This window comes from Microtus pennsylvanicus, chromosome 16 (genome assembly GCF_037038515.1).
Source record: "Microtus pennsylvanicus isolate mMicPen1 chromosome 16, mMicPen1.hap1, whole genome shotgun sequence".
In the NCBI taxonomy this organism is placed as follows: Eukaryota; Metazoa; Chordata; class Mammalia; order Rodentia; family Cricetidae; genus Microtus; species Microtus pennsylvanicus.
In genome coordinates this window covers 47,053,872-47,077,583 of record NC_134594.1, presented here as the reverse complement: position 1 = coordinate 47,077,583, position 23,712 = coordinate 47,053,872, and the positions used below count along the sequence as shown (strand labels likewise).

The window sequence follows — 23,712 nt, the reverse complement described above, 5'->3', positions numbered from 1 at the left end:
GAAGATATGATCAGACAAGCGGTGTGTGTGTGTGTGTGTGTGTGTGTGTGTGTGTGTGTGTGTGTGTGTGACTGGAATGTAATGAAATCCTCTTTGTTTTCTGGTTCTCTTTCTTGCCTTTTCTGCCCACACCTCCCTGCTCCCCTGCTGTGGATTTCCTCCCCTTGATCCTCTCACCCTGCTCACGATGGGTGAATCTATGAGTTAAACTCTTTCCTCCAGATTCCTACGCAGAAGTCTTACCCCTACCCCCATACTGCAGCATGTGATATTTTATGGAAAGAAGGTGATGTCCAAGTACAAGACAGAAACAAAATGCAGTCGTTAGATCTTAGATGTCCCAGAAGGTCTATGGGTTGAAGGTTTGTCCCCGAACCTCAACCCTACCTCGTCCCATGGTGCTAGTGCTATTTCCAAGTGCATGAGAACCTTTCAGAGTTGGGCCTAATAGAAAGGAGAAGTCATCTGGGAGAGCCCTTGAAGAGGACTTCGGAAGCCCTGTCTGTGTGTGTCCTAGTTTCTGGACCACCACGGGTAAATGGGCATCCTTTGTCATGTGCTTGGTCAACACGTCTCACCCAGGAGCTTCCCTGAGCTGACCCTTGTGAAACAGCCAATGTAACGTATCCTTAGTATAAGTTGATGGTTTTAGGCATTTTGACATCATGACAGAAAGCGGAGGACATGTGAGGACAAACATAATTAGTTAAGTGTAGTAACTCTGGAGTAAGGTGAGCCCCTAACCTGATTGGACCCATGTCCTACAATAAAGGGGTACATCTGGTCACAGACACCCACTGGAGGAGAGCCAGGGGAAGATCAGCACATCATGGTACAAGCCAAGGAGCCATACTAAGCCTGCAAGAGGCTCCAGCAGCCCCTTCCTGGCGGTTTCAGAAATAAGCCCCTCCCCTTGTGTTGACCACAGGCCAGCAGGCTCCAGATCTGTCAGACAACACATTTCTGTTTTTTAACCCCCTAAGTTCCTGGTACTTGGTTTTGGCAGCTGAAACAAACCAATATGGTGCATTTCCCCCTTGTCTGTATTTATCTTCAACTTCTAACCACACACCTGCCTAACCTGTCTTGCTTAGCCAGGTCCCCAAATACCTTGGAAATCTGTGTGGTCGGTTTTCATTGGTAACCACGCTCAACTTCTGGGACATCATTCTGTGAACCCACCCATGGCTTCTCTGGGTCCTCTTTCTTTTTTCATTTCCTTCCATCTACCCTGCTGCTCAAGTGACAGTCTGTAACTCCGTTCTGGTACCTTCTCCTGTAAAACACAATGCCTGTTCTACATTCTGCGGTACGCGAGCCGGGAACCAGGCTGGAGATTTAAAAACATACAGAGAAACAGACAGACAGAGACTCGGACATCCTTGATGCAAAAGTGCCAACTTTATTGGGCTCAGGGGCAGTTTATATAGGGCTCTGGCCACGCCCCTGCTCCCTGGCTCTTTGGGTCGCAGGCCTCACCAGAAACCACGCCCCTGCCGGCAGGGTCTCCTGCTCAGAGCAGCTGTACCCGCTCAGAGCAGGAGGAAACAAGTTGTTTACAAGAAATTCTGGGTCCAGGGGGTTCACAGCCCCCAACATACTCCCTTCCTATCCTGAGCATCAACTCCCAGTTTTTTCCTCTCTCTCTTTGGAGTCTTTGCCCCGTTTCCAATTCACCTCCACTCCCTTCCTAGGTGGACCCCTCTTGTGAAATTATCTTTCTGCGGTGGAAATCTTAGTGCATCACCTGCCAGCTTGAAATCTGCCAGAGGGGTCCCTTAGCTTCCGGCCAAAATCAAGGCCCCGGTTTGCAAACAAGAACAGGGACCTAACTCCCCCGTCCCAGCTTCTTTGTTCCAGAATCTGCCTAAGCTCCAAAACGCAAACGCTTGGTGGGGAAGAGATGGCTGGGTCTTCGGATTCCTTAGCGATTGAAAATCCCTCCAAGCCCGCCCTGCATTTCTTTGACAGTAATTTTGTAGGATTGGGAAATGCCAAGTCTCCTTGGCCTACCCCTCACTAAACTGTACAGCCCTTCAGAGTAGCCACTCCGTGCTTCCTAAGTGAGGAGGGGAAGCAAGGAGAAGGCAGCTATTTTGCCCAAGCTGCTGCAGAAAGTGAAAAGCCCGCCCTCAGAGACAGCACTTCCTCGTCGTTTTCAGCGCTGACTGTATCATATTTGATTCATGTAATGGAATTAAAGCAAACGCCGAGCGTTGTCCCCCTTCCTCACGTTCAGCAGGGTTTGCTTTCAATACCGAAGGCCCGGTGGTGGAAGCAGGCTGCCTTGAATTCGCTCAGCCGGGTGCAGCTGAAGTCACTTCCCCTGCGGGGACAGAGCGTGCTTTAGTGGGGTGGGAGGAGTGGGGGGGGGGCGGGAGATGAGTTTTCCGCAGTAGACCTGAAAACCCAGCCGGTCGCGGATTGGTGCATCCCGGCTGCGGCCGCCTTAGTCATCCGTGTGGTTCTGGAACTGGGCACCAACTTGCGTGTTTGTCCCTGGTTCTTTGTGTGCGGATCAGCTGTGGCGTGGGCTCTGGCATCTAATCCAGGATTTGCCTCTGCGCGAGGCTTATGGAAAACAGATGTCTCGCCGCTCTGGGACTGAGCACAGAATGGAAGTGACCCAGAGGGGAGCAGCCTGGCACCGACGACAAGGAGGGAAGGCCCCGGCGCGGCCGGGGAGGCCAGCTCTGCTCCTCGCCTCCGTTCTCTGTGCTGAGCCCGCGGCATAGACGGCGTCCCCGAGCGGTGTGACCTTGAGACGGCGTGGGGCGGGCACGCCGGCGCCAGGGACTGCGGCCGCCTGAGGTCCAGGTGCGAGCAGCAGTCGCGAGGGTCACGGTAAGTGTCCTTGGCGGCGTGCAGGGCGCAGGCACCCAGCTAGGGCTGCGGCTTTGCAGGGCTGGCAGCCCGTCAGCACTGTTCCCCGGATCCCGCGGACCCCTGACGACCCTAACTTGCAAGGAACGCTTGCAAAGTCATTTGGCTCTGGAGAAGAAAGCTGTTCTGTCTGCAACCTTAAAAAGCTTGGAAGGGACAGGCTTCCTCCTTTTTTTAAATTTTTTTCTGTTTCTATTTATTTTCCTTTCCAAAAAAAAATAATAATGTTCTTTCTTTTAGAAGGACTACTCTGGTAGGTTCCCTTAGGATTAGTTTCCACAGTTACCCTCTGGTCCAGCTCACGCTACACTCCAGTTTATTAAAGGAGGGAGATGTTGCCTTTTGAGGCTTTTTGATAGATGCATGTTGAAAACTGCATGCTGCTGTCAAGAGGAGAAGGGAGGGGGGCGGGGAGGAAGCTTGTCCTAAGAAATTCCTGCCAGAGCTTTAAAGCATTCCGTGAACCCCAGATCCTTTCCTACCTGTAATCCGGTCTATTCTACGGAGCAACCGACTCATTTTCTGCACCCCTTTCCTCTATTTAGGGCACAGACAGCATTAGGTTCAAACGCTTTTTGGTTTGGGGGATGTATTTGTTTATTTTCAGGGGCCCCAACTGAACTAATGAGCTACTGTTCCAGCTCCCAAATGCGTTTTAAACATGACATTTCAGGACATTTGGAGTTCTGGGAGTCTAAAGACGAGGGTAGACCCTGGAAGATTCATGAGAGGTTGTTCTTATGACAGCATGCTCTTCTATGCCTCCCCCCACCCCAAACTTGGAGTCTTTATTATCCCTTCTAGGATACAGCTTAACCTTCACATCTGTATTCTTAGAATGTAGTTATAAACTCGTTCAGCATAACTGGTATTTCCAGATTCCTTTATCGGGGAGGGAGTTAAGCTGGATTTCCAGTTGATTTCCTTTTGGCAGAGCCAGCACCTGCCCTTCAACTCCAAAGAACAAAAGAGCAGGAATGAGTCTTAAGTGCCCATCACATCCTTGACCGAAGACATAAGATATTTTATAGGCTCTTTATGACACACATTGCGTTTCCATCCTGTTCAAACACAGGCTCATATAATGATTAAAGATCAGTTATAGGAAGAACGACTCTGCCTCCCTCCTGCCTTCGTAGATATGGACTTTGGTGAGTTCGGCAGGGCTTTCTGCACCCAGGATCGAGTACAGAAGCTTCACACCATAGCTCACTGGCTTCATATCAGCATTTCCTTTGCCTAGCAGCCTCCATTTTCTCTCCTTTTTCTTCTGGAGAATTTAATTTCACTCGGTTGCCATGACCTCATTTTGGATTGTGGCTTGTGCGATGCCGTCACCAACATTTGTTTAGGTGAAGATGTTCCTTATCTGAGAACATCTCTCCAAACCTAGATTTGATTTTCCTAGAAAACTCTATATAATAAATAGTACTGTATCTGTCAAAAATGTGGCATCCCCATCTTTAATTATTCCTGTATCATCATGTTACTGTGAGCTCGTATGGATTGCTATTTGGTGAGACTGTAGTTTCTATTTCATACTGAAGTACAAGCAGAAGGAATTTCTCATAGGACACTAAATATAAACGGGTTAGAAAGTATAGTCATCACCGTCTCGTGCTCTGACAGTTTCTTTGGTCTGCCTTTGAGTTGAATGCCATCAATTGACTCTTTAGGAAGAGGCTGATAGTTAACGTGTAGGTCTGTATGTGTGTGTGCTCTTCAGGCTACAGTAATTTACCATGAAAACATGGCCCATTCAGTGTAGATAACCCAACTGGGTAATATTAGTAACTTCCAAGGGAGCTTTGGAGATGAAATCCCAGAACCCTGGACTCTTCAGAAGATATTATAATATCCTCTTTCCCTCACCACTGCTGAAAATAAGGTTGCTTAGTTTATCCCATATCTATCTTGGATAACAAACATGTAAAAGGCAGTGTTACCTTGATCTTTTTACACACAGAAAGTTGATTCTGGCAGGTTCTTCTGATACACCTTTCTGAGCAGCTGCTAACAGTGAAGGCTGGGACAGCAATGATGTCCTTGAGAAAAATCTGCTTGACTGGTCTGTCTGAGAGAGTTATCATAAAGCCCTGAGGCAAAGACTGAGGCCTTCTCAGACTGTCCTCAAAGTCAAACCTGGCTCCCTGCACGCACTCAAGGCTCCCAAAGCTAAGATTCAAGTGCAGATGTTACCTTGTATTCAACATTCATTATTCAGTGAGGTCTGCCTTAGTAGTGAGTCCTTACTGGACAAGAAGCTCCCTTTTTGTCTGACCATTACTCCCTAAACAATACAGCAGAACAGTAATTCTCAACTACACAGGTATTACAAGCGATTTGAGAAGACTTAAAATAGACAGGGCCTAGGCATAGGTTATGTGTGGTTTATAGAAGGGACTTATTTGCAGAGTTTAGTGTCCACAGAGGTGAGAATGCCCTTGAGCCAACCCCTTCAGGTGCCAAGGGATTGCTTTATTTCTATCCTTACATATTAGACTTTAAAACTAAATGAGTAGTTAACAAGTCTTTTAAGAAAAAAAAACCCACAAGTTATCTGAAAGTTCGATGCATTATTTTATTTGGAAAGAGAGATATTAAGTCTCATCATATGGAGAGTATTTGATCAAAACTTAGGGTCAAAAACCCTGACAACTGCCACTTTTGAGATAAATAGAAAATTAGGGAGGGATAAATACGGTGACACAAAGCCAGTGTTTACTTCCTGCTTGGCTTCTATGTCATTTGTGGGGTTTGGTAGAAGTTAAACCACAGGATTAGTGTTTATGTTGGCATGTATTAGATTTTCTTTACACTGGCGACGTCCTACATTAAATCATGACTTTTCTCATACATCCCATCCTTGACTCTCAACTTAATGATAGGACAGAGATATCCTTCTTCTAGAGTTTCTACTCTTTCCATTTTGCCTAACTGAATGCCTACATGAAATTTATTTATGCAAAATGGCAGTCCCTGGGAGATTAGAATGTTCTCAGGTCTGCAGATGGAGAAGGTATAGGTGGCCTCCTGGCATGCACAAAGCCCTGGGTTTTATTCCTAGAACCATGAGAAAAAAAACATGTCTTTGTGTGTCCTTGGATCAAACTGTGTACCTATCAGCATTGCTATCAGCCTGTGGCGGATTAGGCCTGTGTAACTGAAGCTGCTTCTGCCAGCTTTTTCTGCTTAACTGCAGCACATGAATGCACCTGAGACACTAGAGAAAATATCGTACTTCAAGGCCCTGCTGTATGTTCTGGAAGTATGGCGTAGCTGTTTATAAAGGAGAGCCTCAGCCTTGAAGGCGTTTTCAAGCATGGTTGGTGCCTTTTGAGAAGCCACTAGGGAGCTTCCTTCTTCCACCATTCATGAATCTCTTCCCAAAGCCTTCCTCGCAGTTGAGAATGGCGGTACACCTCTGTGCTGTGTGATATTGTTCCTGTGCAGACATGAGCAATCACCCCAGATAGGGAATCCGCTACAGATCAAAGTGAAGAATACCACCAAAGTCCACTTTGGTAAACTAATGAGCTTTATGGGGGCTACTTACAGGAGCAGAGATGACTCTCACTCAGCTGCATCCGCAGCCCCCAGCTCCACCCCCAGCACGGAGACAACTCACCAAAGTGGGAAACCTGGACTATACCACACAGCTTACAGGTAGTTCAAGAGGTCCGAGAGGGTCTCTTTGAGGCACAGGTGGTCTGGGCCTCTTCTAAATAGCTGGGCTGATTTCTGCTTCTTCCAGGTGGCTTGGCTAGTTCTTTCTTCCTTTAGGCAGCTTGGTTGGTCTCTGTTTCTCCCAGATAGTGCGGATCTGAGCTTCTTGTAAAGAATTCGGTGTGTCTGAGAGACTTCTAGGCAGGTCAGCTGGTCACTGTCTCTTTCGGGTGACTCAGCTGGTCTGAGAGTGTCTCTCGGCTGTCCTTACTGCTTATGTAAGCCTAGGGAGGGAAGGGCCTAACATATTTGGCCAGTTTCAGTGATTTCCTGAAACCTGAGTTGTTACTCGAGTTGAAGGGGTTTCCTTGCAGGATATTATACTTGACCTTCCCTTAGCGTATCCCTTGTCTTTACAAACATCCCTCTAAACTAGAGGTGTGTGGGAGGAAATTCTACCACATCACCCCGTAATCCCACCTAGCCCATCACCCTGCACTTAGCGGTCGAAGCAGAAGCTCTAGAATTTTGAGGCCAGCTGAGAGCTACATGGTGAGACCCTGTCTCAGAAAAGCAAAATAGTGAATGAAGTCTTCCTGGAACTTGGAGAGGTTTTTGGAGGCTCAGATGTAAACACTACCTGGGAGACCTGGAGGCCCCGGCACTGAGATATGCTTCCTTTGGTGTGGTACAAGGCATTTTCTTGGATCTTTAAACATAACCCGGGGCATTCTGGCATTTGTTGCTTACTTTCAAGACTTTTACGAGGTCCGGCCTTGCTTCCAGGGGTCACTTCCTCAGATCCTAGCCAGCTTTGCAGTGGTTGTGTGGGGGGGGGTGGGTGGCTGCAAAATGACCCATAATGGGAGTGTTGCTGGAGGGTAAATGATAGGCACTCCTGAGCTTTGCAATAATTGAGAAGATGATATCAGGCCCCTGTAATCACGAAAATAGCCTCTCAGACTAAACAAAGATGAAACCGTCTCGTTCTCTTTGGCTATGTGCAATTTATTTAAATTAGTGTCGCTCATTCTACAATGGTCTGAAGCCGTATCATGACGCCAACAAACTGAATAAGTTTTCTGGGCCTTTGCTTAGGAATGAAAAAGGTTTTGGCCACAAGAACAGGATTTGCATCTTGTTAGCTTCCCTGTGTGCCCTTGGCCACTGAGCATAATAGAGAATGTGGCTCTATCTCTTCAGCCAGACAGTCTGCCTCAGTTACGGTTCTGTTGGGAATTAAAGTGACAAACTGGGAGCCTGGGCGAAGTGAGGGGGCAGCAGGAACTGACAGGACGCTCAACAGAAGAGCCTGCAGTCAGGCCTGGTCCCTCTCTTTCTTACGGTAGAGACTGGCAGGACAGCTCGCCATGGCTGCAGCAGAGCCTTACACGTGGTGATCTCCTTGGTGTTACAATGTGAATTATTTCCCTCTAGATCTGAGGCACTGACCCTTTTCGGTGTGCAGCGTATGTCCAGGGTGCTTCCTTTTACCTGGTACGTTGAATTCTGTTTCAGGAAAGCAAAATAATAACCACATGAGTCAAAGAAAGAAGAAGCTGTAGACTCAAACCGTGTGTGCAGTGTCATACTCCTTGAACCAATGTTTTACATGGCCGAGGAACAGCCTCCCAAAGAGGGTAGACCAAAGATCACTCACAGGGGATGAAAGCTGCCGGGTTAGCTGCTTGCTACCCATAAACACCCATGAGAATCTTAGCTGTTCCCTCTGATACCCTCCTCTCCTACTCCTTGCAAGTTTGAGCCATCCCTTCACCTGCGTGTGCTCATTCATATCTTTGCCTTAGAGTTAGTACCCCCGGCTCTCTAGACCTGAGGTCCCCAGCCCCAGTGCTCTTGGGAGACCTGTCACAGTGGAGATAAGCCATGCTGAATAGTTTTAGGACAGTTTTGGGTACAGGAAGGAGTGACCACCAGTGAGAAAGACCAAGCACGGCAGGCTAGACGTTCACTCGGTTTAACTCGCACCATCGAGGGTGACGGATATCGGCGTTGTGGTTGCTGCAGAGGACAAATGGCAAACATCTGACTCTTTGCCAACAATGAACTCAGTAGTGATCAAAACCAACTTGATTGAAATCAGGTTTGCGGAGTATGGTCTCCAGATCCCTGCCATTAAAATTCTTCCTTGCCAAGCTGTTTCCCTTTTCATGAGAACAATGCGTTCGCCATCTGCGCGGCACACACTCTGCAGTACAAATGAGCTGAGCTGATAAAGGGGCCCTTTCACTCGGCTCCTGCGGCTGGCACCCACTCCGGGTACCGTGAGGCGGCAGGGAGCCGTTTGCCCAAGGCAGGCATGAGTGGAGGTCGATGCGATCCACTTCTGTTTCTCCTATTCTCTGCTATAAAGTAGCAATTACCCTCGGAGTTTCCTTCATCTCCTGCCCTCTGCCCCTCCAGTTCTCAGTCCAGAAGCCTGGAGTTCAAAGCAATCCGTGCCTGAAGGCTAAAACCCACTCTAAGCTGCCCAACCAGTCACCAAAACAACCTAGAAAGATCTGGGAGGTGTGGCTCAGAGCTCAACCCTACACAAAAGAAAACTCTACCAACTGCATGCCCAGCCCTGTCTCACTTGTTGTGAATACTTTCATTAAATGCTAAAATATCAGGTTTCTCAGTTATTCCCATTATAAATATTTCTTTTGTAACTCAGATAAAGTGTTTTACTTAAACAAAGATTCTCAATTTTTAATGAGCATTGATTACAGGTCAGATTCATACAAATTCCTATTGCCTGCCTGGCTCCTTCCTTCCTTTCCGAGACAGGTCTCACTACATAGCCCTGACTGGCCTGAACCTCTCTATGCTTTGAACTCTTGGAGATCCACCTTTCTCTTTCTTCTCCTGTGTGCTGGGATTAAAAGCATGAGCCATGCCCCTGACTCTTCTTTCCTTCCTTCCTTTCGCTCCTCCTTTCTTCCTCCTGGCGTTGAACCCAGAACCTTGCCATGCCAGTGTGAGTTCCACCCGAGCCCCTCACTTCTTGTTACTTCCTAAAGAACCTTTTAACAACCAGAATAGGAAATTTTTAAGAATTTGCTTTTAGTAGAGCAGTTTCTGTTATGGGGGAAAGACAGATTTATGGGGTTGTAAAATTGAGAATTCCATCTGCATAGGAGCTGGTTTGCATTTTCAATGCGGAACAAAATATTCTTGGCGTGCTTGAGGCTTATCTCAAACAGGATGTTCCATGCTAAACCTCACTTGAGAAAGAACTGAGGACCGCGCTTTTCCTAGATGTCCCCTGAGCCACTTGCTCTTTCTCAAGTCTCCAGAATAAATGCATTCATCCCAGTGACGTTAAGTCCTCTCTGAAGAACCAGTCAGGCTTCCACCATCCTTACACAGACATTCTGCTAGTGCCCGTTGATGGCTGCTCAGGAGGGCCAGGCAGGAACAAAAGACCCCAGACCTTCTGCTTCTACCCTTGAGACCACCCAGGGCTCCACCTGTGACGTCACACACAATGCCTGCAGATGTAATTAGAGTTCAAAGCCACAACTTCAGAACTGTCCCTTGTTGGCTCGTTCACAGTCTTTGGCCAGGGTGTGAAATTTTCAGAACAAATACTGAAGGAGACCATGGAGCAGTGAGGGCTTCCTCCCGGATCCTGGAGTGGGCACAAACCACACCCAAACACCTGTTTTCACAGAGAGCTCCTTCATTAAGTGGGGGAGAAAAGTTAAAGGGGCTGCTTAACTCGGGCAGAGAAACAGCAGCAAATGACATGCAGGCGTAGAATGGAGTAGGGTGCATTGGTAAAGGAGATAGGGGATGAGGGAGAAGGGAAAGGGGACAAGGGAAAGGGGAAGGGGTGTTTGTCCCCATCTCAGAGGGACAAAGGACTGCCTGTGGATAGGAGGGAGACAGATGTGGGACATTGGCAAATGGTGGTTTTATAAATGTAAAAGGATGTTGTGGGAGCTGCGGGCCTGCTTTCCACCACCCAGCTCCCGCCACTGGCTAGCTTTACCCGAAATAACAACACACAAACTGTATTCACTTAAACACTGCTTGGCCCATTAGCTCTAGCCCTTACAGGCTAATTCTCATATCCCAATCAACCCATCTCTAATAATCTGTGTAGCATCAGTCTTACCGGGAAAGATTCAGCATGTCTGACCTGGCAGCTTGCTTCATGGCATCTACCAGGGAGAGGGAAGCATGGCCTCTGAGCTCACTTCCTCTTCCTCCCAGCATTCTGTTCTGTTTACTCCTCCCACCTATGTTTTAACCTATGAGGCCAAGCAGTTTCTTTAGTACTTAACCAATGACCTTCCTCCATCAAAAGAAAAACCCCGTGTTTAAATGAGGTGTTTAATTTTAATTGGGCATGTTAATTAGGTGAATCAAAGGGGGGGAGAGTTGATTGCTGTACTTTGGTAGTCAACCTCAGGAGGAGGAAGTAGCCAAAAAAGGAAACAGATCTTAGCGGCTAGCTTTAAAAATGTAATCTCGTGGTTTTTAAGAAGGCAGAGGAAATGGGCGAGAAGGGCAAGGCCTGGCAGAGCCATGGTCCTCATGCTCAAGCTGCCCAGAGTCAAGTACCCGGGTGATACAGGAGAGAAAATCTCAGCAGAGAGATGGAGGGGAAGGAATTGGAGGTCAGGGCCATAGTGAGTTTGGGGCTATGCTGGGCTACATGAGCTCTGCCTCAAAATGGCCCCTCTCCACCAAAACGTTTAATTATTCACCTTAAAACAGAAACAGTTAACTTAAAATTGAAGTCATATGGAGGTTTTCATAAAGAAAGTTTGGTGCCCGGGGCTGTAAACACAGAACATATGGACTCTGTGTCCTGGTGCAGTTTGCCTTCTTGGAAACAGTCAGTGAGGCCGACGGCTCTTCCTTGATCTGCGGTGCTCACGGGGCAAAATAAGACTCTTAGTTGAATTTCGTTTCTGTTCTCCCAGCATAGTTAGCGCTCTGTGGTTCACTTTCAGTCTTAAAACAAGTAGAATTCAATTAAGAAAGACACAAAACCCACAACCAAGCTAACATTGAACTCTTGGCTTAGGATGACACATGACCTAGTGAATGCATGTATGTACGGACCAGAGTTGTTGATGGAGACTGTGGGTGATTTCTCCCTGGAGCCTGGGCCACTGAAGCTGCCAGAGGGAGTTGACAGTATTCATGAAGGTTGACCTGTTGACCCAGCAGGATGTGCTTAACCACTTTCTGCCCTCTTCCTACCTTTCTTTATTAGTCATGACGTTTATTGGCCCCAGTGGCATGGATCTAGAAGAACCTGCTTCCTCAGTTCAAGCTTAGGATTCCTTCAGTGTGGCGGTTACCTCGCTTGGCACTGAGAAGGTAACAATGGTTTACTCTCAGAGTAGAGAAAGACTCAGCTTTAACAAGTCCCCTTCAGGGCTGGGGGCAGGGCTCAGTGGAAGAACGCTTGCTTGCCTGTGTGCGCCAGACCCTGGCTTCCATCCCTAGCACCACAATTGAAGAACAACACACACACACACACACACACGCATGCACATTCACACGAACACACACACTTTGCCTGCACTTGTATCTGTACATTGTATGTGTGTGGCATTTCAGAGGATGCCAGAAGATGAAGTCATAGTTGTAAATGATTGTTGGCTGCCATGTGGGTGCTGGGGATTGAAACTGAGTCCTCTAGAAGAGCAGTCGGTGCTCTTAACTGCTCAGCAATCTCTCCAGCCCTGAATTCTTAATTTTGAACATTTTTCTGAGGTAGCAACATGCAGTTTGATCATCTTGAATGTTACTGGGCCGGGTCATCAAGCCATAGCACCCCACTCCACCCCAGTCAGCTTGCAAGCACAGCAGTGGGAGCTGGAAGTCTCAGAACCATCAGAAGCATCCTCAGATGGAAGGCCTGGGAGTCCCGGGTCTCGGTTGAAGCTTATGGAGTTTGAGGTCCATGATGTATAGATGGAGCAAAACTGCATGTGCATCCCCTCAATAAGAACTGATAATGCAAAGCATGCGTGCCTCCTCCCCCTGCTTTTTTCCACGCAGGGCCCCAGCCGAGTGAATGCTTCGGCCAGCTTGGGTCCTCTCCCCTCAATTTGCTCACTCACGGACACACCCAGCAGTGAAATTTATCAGTTTCCTGGGAGCCTGTCCATCCAGACAAGCCGACAGCCAGCATTAACCACCAGAGACCATGGGGGTGACAGGGTGTCAGGTGGGCCATACAGAATGAGTCCTTTGGTGACAAGGAGCCTGCTGCCTCTTTCCGTGAAGCAGAAGAAAAAGGGGGAACGCTTACATCCAGGGTCCATGACGTGTGTTGGGATTGATTCCCAAAGCCCCATCAGCAGAACCATTTCCTGCTGAACAAGATGTTGCTGTCGTAGTCCGTAGCTTCTGCTTCAGAGGTAATAATTCTACTGTCGTTGCTGTCTGCAGGAATTAGGTTCAAGAGAGCGCGAGCTGCTCCGGGCTGTGTGCCCAGGTCCTACTGCCTGCCATGCAGCACTATGGCAATTTTAGTGCAAATAACTTCACAACTCTCTCAAGTTATGTGCATCTGCCTCTCCCTTCCTGTACAACAGAGGGGGGAAGTTGGCAGCAGCAATTAGCTTTAATCCCCACAAAGACCCATGACAGCAACAGATGACTTGGTGTTTAAGAACTGGCTTTCACAGTCAGGTCCTCCGGGTATAATTCGGCAGAAGATATCGGTGCTTGCCAGGTTATACTGGAGACTGAAAACCAGCAGAAGCCCAGTTTTCTCTCTGGTATGATGCCAGTTACGACACCCTCGCCTTTGCAAACCTGCCGTGAGCACCCAGACGCAGTGGTGGGAGGAGAAGGGCGTTAGACAGCCATTCTCAAGCTGCGGCTTTCAGGAGTGGGTTGTAAATCAAGTTCGTGAGTTGCAGCTAGTCTATTTTAGAAACGAAATACGTGCCAGGCGTGGTAGCAGATGCTCATAATTCCAGCACTCTGGAGGCTGAGGCAGGAGGATCCTATGAGCCAAGCCAGCCTATGATGCATAGCAAGACCTTGTCATAGATACATAAATAAAAAGTAAAGATTAAAAGTGAGCTAGCATAATGTGTAGGGCTGCGTATGATCTCATACTATCTTCGTTTCGGTGAAATATATGTCTATATGGTTCCCAACTGTAATACTGGATTACAGTCACTAAAGGGTGGGGAACCCGGCTATAGTTCAGGGAGACTTCACAATCCTACATGGGTTACTGAATGACATGCATAGTCTATCTTATATAACTCATGGTGGTTATCAACTTCATTTGGCTATTGGAAGGCTTACACATGGATGGCACTGTGTCTTTTGATACAATATAATAATTTTGATATTTAATATAATTTGATATAATAAGATAATAGTGCTTATTATAATGGCATCTTCTGCCTAGATTTCTTTTCTGTCTCTAATCCTCATTTAATACCCAGGCCTTTCTCCTGAGGTTAGAACTGTGAACTCAACAGCATTTCCATGTTGCCAACAAACATTTGGAGTGCAGTCTGTCTGTCTGTCTTCATTAGTTTTTGGTTGCTACAACCAAATACCAGGAAATGAATAATTTATAAAAACTCAATGTTTGCTCCGTTGGTGGTCCTGAAAGCTGGAAAGTCTGGGGTCAAGAGGCTGCACCTGGAGAGGGCCTTTTGGCAGATGAGGATACTCTGAGGTATCGTCAAGGGGAGGAACATAAAAGAAGCAAAATCAGCCAGGCAGTGGTGGCGCATGCCTTTAATCCCAGCACTTGGGAGACAGAGGTAGGCGGATCTCTGTGAGTTCGAGACCAGCCTGGTCTACAAGAGCTAGTTCCAGGACAGGCTCCAAAGCTACAGAGAAACCCTGTCTCAAAAAAAAAAACAAAACAACAACAACAACAAAAGACCCTGTCTCAAAAGAAACAAACTCAAACTAGCTTTGACAGTAGACCACGCCCCCCCCCCAAGGCAACAGTAGACCACCCCTCTCAAGGTAATACATTATAATCTGTGGGCCGATGATTCTGCCCTGGTGGCCCAGTAAGGGTCACCATGTAAGGCTTACTATAGAGATTGAATTTCAACACAAGTGTCCATGGGGATATTCTAGACTAAATCATCTAGTAATGGCCAAACTTGGACTCAAGTCATCACCACCTTCTCTCGCTTGCTGTCACCTGCATGTCTAACCCTAACACATATAGACACCTCCATCACCTATCACCCAGGCAACCTGAACAGCCTCCTCTTGATTCTTTAGGAGCCCAGTCACCACCCACACTCATTAGGTTTCTGAGCCTTATTGCCTGGTTGCTCTCCCTAGGGTGTCTCTCTGTCCCTTTCTCCCTCCGCTGTTTCTGAGTCTTCAGGATGCCCATGACTTTCAGGTTAAGGTACACAGCCTTCTCCCGCCACGGCCTTAGGCTCCATGATCTAGGACTCCTCGTCAGCCTTCATCCAGCAGCATATTCCTGCAGGTGACCCGGGCCTGGCAGGCTTCCTTCCTATGTTAGCTGGGTCACGCCTGTCTCTCGGGGATCAGTACAGATTGTTTTTTTGAGTCAGAAATACTTGGGTTTGAAGTCCTTAAACAGTGTTCAGTTGCCTTTGTGACTCAGAAGGGGAAGGTTTATAAAGAGAGAACAGCAATGCCTTTTGGAATAATTAAATCAGTTACTGGGTCTAACAAACGCTATCTGGACTGGGGATGGGACCCAGTTATGAGATAACTTGGCTAGCATGCACAGAGCCCTGGGTTCCATCCTCATAAACAACATTAACCAGGGGTGGGGACACAGGCTTGATATTCCAGGCTTGGGAGGTAGAAGTAGAAAAGGCCAGACGCTCTGGCTCATGCCTGACTGCTTGGCGAGCTGAAGCCCAGCCTGAGATACATGAGACTCTGCCTCAAACAAATGAACCAACAAATTCATTCACAGAACGTTGTTTGGGCTGGAGGGTACAAATCAGGGCACAACTCACGTCTGGCATGCATAAGACATGGAGTTCGTTTTCCAGCAGAGCAAACAAAGACGTAAGCAAAGTCAGTCAGTGCCTGGCACACGCCACACCCCTGCTAAAGGGCTGTGATCAGTCATTGGCGCGCGTTCATCTGTTATTTTTAATCTTTAGAAAGCCTCAGTTTCCCTCATCCTGCATCAGAGCTGCTGTGTATGAGGTGGCTGAAGACCCCTGCCTCAGTTGCTCCTTCTGACTAGTGTCCATTTCCCAGTCTTCTTCCTTGACCAATCCCTGTTCGCCCCTCAAGACTCAATCCAAGAGTCTCTTGTCTTGCACCCTCCCAGGGTACCCCAGGGTCACCTCTGTCAGAGCTCATGCCCACAAGAATTGTGGTGTTTCTCTCTTTCCTCCTGGACTCGGTGTCTCCGAAGAGCTCCATGAGCAGCTCACCGCTGTAACAAAGGCTCCCTCGAGTGTGCAGGGACCTGACACATGAGGCTCCCTCGAGTGTGCAAAGATCTGACACACGAGGCTCCCTCGAGTGTGCAGGGACCTGACACATGAGGCTCCCTCGAGTGTGCAAAGATCTGACACATGAGGCTCCCTCGAGTGTGCAGGGACCTGACAAATGAGGCTCCCTCGAGTGTGCAGGGACCTGACAAATGAGGCCCCTCGAGTGTGCAGGGACCTGACACATGAGGCCCCTCGAGTGTGCAAAGATCTGACACATGAGGCTCCCTTGAGTGTGCAAAGATCTGACACATGAGGCTCCCTCGAGTGTGCAGGGACCTGACAAATGAGGCCCCTCAAGTGTGCAAGGATCTGATACATGAGGCTCCCTTGAGTGTGCAAGGATCTGACACATGGAATGCACAAAAAAATGCTTACTTGAAGAGGAGTGTGTGTCTTGGTCTGTTTTCTGTTGATGTAAGAAAATGCCACAAACTGGAGGATCTAAAGTAAAGCAATGTGCTTTGTATAGTTAGGAAAGCGGGGAGTTCAGGGTCGAGGGACCCAGACAGCTGAGCACATTCTTGCTGGTGAGGACTCTGCTGAGTCCCAAGGCAATGCAAGGTATCACATGGTAGGACAGAGAAGAAGCTGAGAAGCTCACATTGTAACAAGGCCACTCCTGAAATAACCCATTGGTCCCTTAATCCATTGACCCAGGAAGGATCAATCACCTCTTGCAGAGCTCGCCAGGACCCTCACAATGAGAATTAAACTTCAACGTGAGTGTTGATGGAGACATTGAAGCCACTATGATGAATCATGAAAGAGCTGACTGGTGTAATAACTTCCTGACTGGTGTCTATTCCCGCCTCCTTCAGGAAGTTCATCCTGCTGATTGCTGGACATTTATCGTCCCGGCCTTTTGTAGCTCTTGGCCCCATTATGTACCTAATATCACAGAAGAGCAGGCTGTTCCCCCTGACAGTGCCCCCCTAGTTCACTCCCTGGAGCCTGTCCATGCTGGATCTTCCTGTTCGGAAACACCCTGCACCTTTAACTTGACTTTTCTCTAAATGGTTTCTGTGTGTCTCACAACCCTTCGAAGGCCTCTCAGAGGTCACCACAGGACAATGCGAGATCCTTCTCTCACCCGTATTATAACCTTGAGCCTTCCACTGCAGCCCGTGCCTGACTTCTCTCTTACAGAAGAGTTCCTGTCATCCAGCAACCTCTTCACGTGTTTGTTTTCACTGGCAAGTTCTTAGAGTCCAAGCGTTGTGTCTTAAGCATGGCTGCAAACCCAGAACTCCTGGGACATCAGTTGTTTCCCATAAGTGCTGGAGGAGCGAACTGGGAATCAGCCCAACCTGGGCCTCTCATTTCTGTTTACTGTTTTAACTTGGAGGACTAGGGTATGAGAGTTTCACTCGTCCTTTGACCCTTAAAGACCTCACCTGACTTCAGTGGTGCTGTGTTATAACCGCACGGTGCCAGGGCCTTTGGAAAACAGTTTTGATTGATTGATTGGTTTCTTTCCTAACGAATAAGTGTGTCTCAAGTCTGATGCTTGGTCAGTTTGGGGTATGTGCACAAATGAAGCAAAATTGCAAGTTAGAGTTTATGAAATGTCAAAATGTGGATATGCAGACGCATGGATAGGCTGCTGCATACATATGCTGTCAAGCCATGCAGCCTGGCGTCCTGTCTGTCCAGGGTGCCACAGATGCTAGAGCCTGGCACTGTCACTTCTGCAATGAGCTACTTCCCCAGTGGATCAAAAGCATCTCCCATCATACCTGCTGGATAACCTGTCAAAGAGAAGTGTGACCAGGGCCAGCACTGGGCTCAGGTGGAACACGGCTCAGTCTCTAATTCACGTGGAATGAAACCGCTTTCCCCCAAGAAACAGGGGCCCCAGAAGTTGGGCCCTCTTATTTATTTGTTCTGCCCCCCTCCATTGAATCCTCAAGGAAAGATGAGCCTAGACCAGTGGTTCTCAACCTTCCTAAAGCTGCGACCCTTTAATACAGTTCCTCATGCTGTGCTGACCCTCAACTATAAAATTATTTTTGTTGCCACTTCATAACTGTAATTTTGCTACTGTTATGAATCACAATGCAAATATCTGTGTTTTCCGATGGTTTTAGGCGACCCCTGTGAAAGGGTCATTCGACACCCCCCCCCCCAGAGGTCAGGACCCACAGGTCGAGAACCATGGCCTGGAGGAGCCGGTAGACATAGCATTTGTGTTGGAGTCCATGCCAAGCGACACCCGAAACAAGTTGGCAAGCCACTGGGTTATCACAGCCTGGCAGAAGGCCTGCCAGTTCCCAGTCACTCAGTGTTCAACGGGGGTGCCCCTCGCACACTAGAGAGGCACAGCACATGGCCTTCGGGGCACATTTCCCAACATGGGCTCGAGCAGAGTCCAGTGAGGACAAAGGTGAGGAATCCTGAAAGACCACACACGCCCTTACTGCAGCCAGCAAGGACACGCAGAACACTCTGGGTGACCAGAAGGTCACTCACTAGTGTGATTGTGGGTGTATGAGCTACAGTGCCCTCAGAGGCTTCTAGGAAGGAATGGTGTCCTTAGTACATCTCCCCTATTGTTGTCAGTTATTGCCTATTCTTCTGGGACTCAATAGTTTATACGAGCTCACTGCTAGTTCAGAACACATAAAAAGCAGGAGAGATGTGCAAGCCTCGGAATATGGCTGAGGTAGGGCCCTGCCCTACCATGAATCCCTGGGTTCTCGCTGTATCAATTTTTTAAAAAGTGAATCACAAAATGTTCAAATGATGCTTTTTGCGCATTACGTCCAGTATTTACTTGTGTCCAGGAATCACATAGACATGTATATGTATTCTAAAACACACTTTATGATCTGCATGTATTAGTTACTTTTCTTGTTGCTATGAGAAAAAATATCTGACCAAAGCAACTAAGGAACAAAGGGTTTACTTTGGCTCCTGGTTTAAGAGTTCACGATGGCGGGAAAGCCAGCAGCAGGAGCTGGACGGGACTGGCCACACCTGCAGTCAGGAAGGGGAGAGAGACAAATGCCAGTGTCCACTCTCTTTGTCGTTTTTATTCAGAGCAGGACCCAACCCAGGGGATTTCACCACCCACATTCACAGTAGGCTTTCACTCCAGTTTAAATCCTCTGGAAACCGTCTCTGAGACCCGTCCGAAGGTGTGTTTCCATGGTGATCCTAAACCCAGTCAAGCTGACAGTGACTATCAAGTGTCACTTAGATGAGCATGTTTTCTGTGAGCAGTGTGGAGACTGTTTCCACCCAGTCCGTGTCGCTCTCAAAGAAGTCGGGCCGTCCTCGTAGCTAGCTAATGCCACTTTCCCAACAGAGCCCATCTACAGAAACAGCTCAAAGGGTCTTTAGCACATCGGCACTGTGTCATCTGACTGTTTCTGAAGGGCCTCGTGTAAGAACCTGGTCAGTGGGACTGTGTTCTCCCAGGCAGTGATGGGTGACATTACCGTGGGTGATGTTCAGGCAGGCAGGACACTCAGACATTCTTTATGATGAAGTTCGGGGACCACCATAGTGCTGAGTTGCTGTCTCACCCATGGAGGGGCATCCTGCCCCATGGAGTTATAGGCTGGGGAGGGCAATTGCTCTAACCAAGCAAACTGGCCATTGCAAACTGTGACATCTGTCATGAGGGATTCAAATGGTACGGCGTGATAGACACTGAGGGCAGGATGGTCAGTATGGCCCCAGAAAGGAGGCCTCAGGTAAGGATGGGAACCTTACCCCAGGAGTTACCCCACTCCTCACAGAGACACCTTAATTTTGCTATGAATCAAAGATCGGAAGCTTCCTGTTTTAGACTTATAATCTCAGAGGTTGGTCTCAAGGTCATGGGTCAGTTTGCTTCTAAAAAGTCAGACACAGTTGAGAGCGTGTGAAAGGGAGGCTCAGAATCTGGAGGCCGCCGGGAGGCCGGCTTAAGACTGGTGCTGGCGGAGCCCTGGCCATGCAGTAGAAAACAGAACCGGACTCTCCTCCTATAATGGGAAAGTTGAAATGAAGACCAGGCTCTCCTGTTTCTATGTGCAAATAAACACATATGGATAGCGTTCTAACGAACTTAGAAAATAACTTAGTCAAGCGCCTGCCAAAACAGCACACAGACCTAAGTTCTGATCCCCAGCACCGTGTGAAAAGCCAGGCGTGATGCTGTGGACCTGTGTCCTGGTGCTGTGAAAGTGGAGATGGGAGGATCCCTGGAGGCCACTAGTCAACTATTCCAGACAGCAACAGGAACTGTATTCAGGGGACCCTGTCTCACAAACTACGGTGGAAGCTGAGTATGGAGATACACCCTTCAGTCCAGCACTTGAGGCAGAGACAATGGATCCTTGTAACTTAGAAGGCAGCCTGGTCAACATAGTAAGTTCCAAGTCAACCAAAACCAACAGTGAAACCCTGTCTCAGAAAGAGATTGGGGGGAAGGGACTAGACAGATGGTTTAGCAGTTAAGAACACTTGTGGCCCTTGTAGGGGACCTTGGTTTGGTTCCCAGCACCCACGTGGTGGCTCACAACTATCCATAACTCCAGTTCCAGGGATCCAATGCCCTCTTCTAACCTCCGCAGGCACCAGACACACATGCGGTACACATACATTTACTCAGGCAAGACACTCATACACATAAAATAAAACAAATCCAAAAGCAAATGGTAGAGAGTAACAGATGAAAACATAAGACATTAGCTTGTGGTTACCACATGCACACACTACATAGGCGTAAATTCAAAAAGAAAGAGGAAGTTTAAAAATAAACAAGTTTTACCGGTTGGTGGTGGTGCTTACCTTTAATCCCAGCATTCTGGAGGCAGAGGCAGGTGGATATCTGTGAGTTTACAACGCCAGCCTGGTCTACAAAGTGAGTTCCAGGATAGCCAGGGCTGTTACATAGAGAAACCCTGTCTTGAAAAACCAAAACGCCAAACCAAACCAAAACAAACAAAAAAACCAACAACGAACAGGAGTAGGCTGGAGGACTGGGTTGTGATAAGCTCGGTGATAAAGCTCATACCAAGGTCTTGAATTTAATTGCTAGTAGTTCGCAGCAATCCTGCCCAAAAGGGAACAATATCGAAGTCCAATCAGATTGAGAGGGAGAGAACCAGATACCCAATAAAGTGATGCCGACCATCACGTCTGTGTTTTTTTTACCACTTCAACCTGTTCACTTTGCATTAAAAGGCTTCTACAGTCAGAACACCTGCTGACTAATGCCAACACACACACACACACACACACACACACACACACACACACACACACACACTCCCCTGTTTCTGTCTGTGCTGGGTTTCTACAGACAAGGCTGTTTTGGCTTCTTAACTGTAATGTCTTAAGTCTTCTTGCCTCTTTGCTATTCCCGGGAGTCTGCCTTCTCTGTGAATCCCCTTCTGACAGGATGTCATGGTTTATTTTCTCTCTGCCCTTTGCCCGACGACTGGCCGAATCCTTGACCTTTGCGTTCTACAGTCCTTTGTGCAGGGTTCCGGTTTGCCTGCTATCTTGGGAACTCCTGCTGTTTGTTGCAACGTCCACACTCACAAACCATGAGCCATTAATTCCTCTAGTTACCAGCTGCTGGGTGAGAGAGCCTTTTTCTGTTCTTCCACATAGTTTTCGCGTCTCACTTAGCTCAAGGTTTGATTTACTTTTATTGCTTCTATTGTTGAGAATTTTATGTCAATCTCTCATCAAAGCATTTAGGTTCCTTAGTGGTAGTGACCCTTGTAAGGCCTGGGAACAAATACCCCGTACATTACAGACACTAAATAAGGTTTGTTGGATAAAAGTGGGGAAGAGGACAGGATGTCACACAAAACAAAACAGGAAAACAAGAAGCAGAGAAAAGATAGAAAGTCATCAAGGAAGGCTTGTGGTACCTCTGTATTTATTGGCCTTGGTCCCAGTGGCATGTCCCCAGTGGCTTGTCCCCAGGACTCACAGGCCCAGGAAGACACCTACTGACAGGTCCAGGAAGATAACATGCTATATTCAAGCCTGGTCCCTCTGCTGTGACCCAGCTGTTCTGCTTTCAGTCCCTGTGCCCTCTCCTCCCGTGGAACTGTGGCCTCCCAGCAGCAGGCCCAGACATACTTCTAACCTTTGAGGGTGCTGGGTAGGTCAGCCTTTGCCGCAATGCATCCATTCAGAAGAGGATATGGAAACAAATCACGAGAGCTCCAAGTCCAAAACCTATGACTGACATCAAAGGGCATAGCTTTGGCTCTGGAAAGAGACCAGAGGAGCCCTGCCTCCTCCAGTCTTTCCAGGAAGTCTGCTGGCCGGATGGGAGAGACGCCCGGGCCAGGCTCTCTCTAATAGTGTAGCGGTGGTAGTGAGCACCCTCCCTCCCTTCTTGAGGCTTGCCTGGCACCGGGATCTGTCTGAGGAGCCTCCAAGATCACCTGTGTCCAAGTCTTGTGGTGGTAGTTGTGCTAAGTGTGTGGGGAGAAGCAGGGAAGGCTGAGGCCAGCCTGGTCCCGTGAAGTATGCAGGGAGGGCTCTCCTGCATGAGTCTGTCCACTCTCGTGTGTTAATTTTAATGAAAACGGGGGGAGGGGTCACACATTATTCTTTGGGTAGTCGTTGCTGTTTATCCTACTGTATTAACAAGATCTCCCCAAATATCCTAGGCTGGTCTAGAACTCACTATGCTCACTGGACTCTTGATCCCCTGCCTCAGCCTTCTGAGTGCTGGGATTATAGGTGTATGCTTCACAGCTAGCTTTAATCCGGTCTTACATCTAATAATCAAAAGTTTATTGAATCACATAAGTCCAGAAGTGCGAGTTCCTAAATAGACTCATAAATCTCTTAGGGGCATAATAATAATAATTAATAATAATAGCTCATGTGCTGACTGCTTAGTATTGGCCTTCTGGTTTTCCCCCTCTTGCTTGCTCAGGTCTCGTTCTTATACAGCCTAGACCCACCTGCCCAGGGATGGCACCGCCCACAATGGAGTGGGTTCGTTTACATCAATTAGCAACCAAGAACCCTTCCCCTCCAGACATGCTCACAGGTCAGTCTGATGGGGACAATTTCTCAATTGCCGTTCCCTCTTCCCAGGCGTTTCAAGTTGTCAACGGAGATCTGTCATCACACTCCTATTATATTACTAAGGAAATGGAGACACACAGGAGTAAGACTTATGCCATTCTGCTGGGCACAGTGACCTCTCTTCCTGTCTGCTCTGACCTACTCAGAACAGGCATGATCCCTGCGTTTAGCATATCCGTGTTGTGTAGGCTACCCGCCTGTTAGCTGCAGCCTCTTGGCTAGTAGATCCATCTGTGCTTGTCCTTAGGTACATTTTATTTAACTTACAAAGGCCCCAAGGACAGACATTGTGCTGTTATTTCAGCTATGCCAGTGAAACTGTAAAGTGCTTCCTTAAGTAAGAAGGTAAAAACGCAGTAAGAGACAACACAGGCACACAACTTGGTTACAGTCTATTGTTTCTATTTTCTGTTTCTTAATTAGTTGTCAACCTCTCACTGCTCCTAACTTTCTAAGTAAAATTTATCACCAAAGTAAAAGTTATCACAGGTATGCAGGTACTTATGGGGCAATGCAACACATGTAGGCTTCAGTGCAATCCAGTTTCAGGCATCCACAGGGGATCTTGGAACACACCCCAAAATAAGAGACCCATTCTAGAGCAAATCTGAGTCACGCCTTAATCAGAGTCACGTGCTGACATTCACATTAAGAT

At 47.9% G+C, this 23,712-nt stretch overlaps 1 protein-coding gene across 7 annotated transcripts in view; it reads left to right on the top strand.

Annotated features, from left to right (window-relative positions):
- Trim2 (tripartite motif containing 2) overlaps positions 1–23,712 on the top strand; it is a 265,724-nt gene that overhangs the window by 178,534 nt on the left and 63,478 nt on the right. The window contains exon 1 of one of the 7 annotated variants that reach the window (XM_075950761.1): positions 2,384–2,844. The exons of 4 other annotated variants lie outside the window; for them this stretch is intronic. The gene's annotated coding sequence lies outside the window, so the exon portion shown is untranslated. Of the gene's footprint in view, positions 1–2,383; positions 2,845–6,446; positions 6,550–23,712 lie in introns of those variants that run through there. 2 more of the 7 variants (XM_075950769.1, XM_075950767.1) reach the window with 2 other exon arrangements.